We start from the raw sequence: 1,389 nt of genomic DNA, 5'->3' as shown, positions 1-1,389 counted from the left end.
GGCATTATTATTAAGGATATAACCACATCTTTCTCACTAGTTTTAAGACATGCCCTGTCAGAAGGACTTTGTGTCTGGTACTATAAGCCACATTAAACCTGTGGCGGGGAGTTCAAAGCTCCAGTAGGGAAGTAACTGTTCCTGCTTTGTTAAATGGATGTGCCAAGGCTATCTAACTGCCTCTACACACGTGTGCATACTTACACCTTCAAACACGTGTGCACACTTACACCTCCAAACATGAGTGCACACTTACACCTCCAAACACGTGTGCATACTTACACCTCCAAACATGAGTGCACACTTACACCTCCAAACACGTGTGCATACTTACACCTCCAAACATGAGTGCACACTTACACCTCCAAACACGTGTGCATACTTACACCTCCAAACATGAGTGCACACTTATGCCTCCAAACACGTGTGCATACTTACACCGCCAAACACGTGTGCATAGTTACACCTCCAAACACGTGTGCATACTTTCACCTAGAGATCACTCTTGTTGTCTGCTCTAACTGACATGGAAGGAAACTTCCTTTTCAGAAATGATGATGTGTGACAGAATGCATAAACACTGATGAAGATCCCAAGATTGGGTAACTATTGCTATGGCATCGTGGCCCAATACGTAGTCAGAAATACATATGTCTATCATGCTCTTCAAGGCTCAGGGTATATTGCAGAAGAGGGGACAGAAGATTTTAGGAGCCAAAGAAAGGTATAGAAAATTTTTTTTGCCATATTTTGTCAATTTGAATTTTTCCCCCCTAGAATTGAAATGTTCCTTCCCTCCAGGAGGGAGGAGGGAGGCTCATCAAATTCAAGAAATAACTCACAATACTAGGAAGTGCTTGACGCTAAAAAGATTCGTAAGGCCCCTCCTCAAATTTATGGTTGTTAGAAACAACTGCTGGGGCAGAGATTCTCTAGGTATGGAGCTCTTTGGCCCTGTAGAGAGCTCTGCACTTACAGCTCTTGTGAGTTCCCACCTAGGAAACATGGGCACTTCAGTGGTATAGTTCTTTATCAGTCACACATGGCCTTACATGTAGCCCATATTCATTTTAATAATTCTAATAAACTTACTGGTTTATCATAATGCACTTTGGTAGAATTATTACTTTGATCTGCCATCAGTTCCTTATCTGAGGTGTGTAGACCTTGGCTTGTATTTCCCCAGGAAACATCACGCAACAGCACTTAGGCTCCACTGATCTTGTCTGTGTATCTTACCCACAAATTTTGAAAAGAGTAACTACTGAGGGAAGTTAGTGATCAAACACACGACTGGTTCTTGACATTTTATATTGGACCCATAACAAGGACTTTCTCCATAACATAAGATACTTATGATGATAATGGTACTTTATTTTAAAGGATAAA

This window comes from Rattus norvegicus, chromosome 3 (genome assembly GCF_036323735.1).
Source record: "Rattus norvegicus strain BN/NHsdMcwi chromosome 3, GRCr8, whole genome shotgun sequence".
NCBI classification, from domain to species: Eukaryota; Metazoa; Chordata; class Mammalia; order Rodentia; family Muridae; genus Rattus; species Rattus norvegicus.
This window is presented reverse-complemented; position numbering follows the sequence as displayed.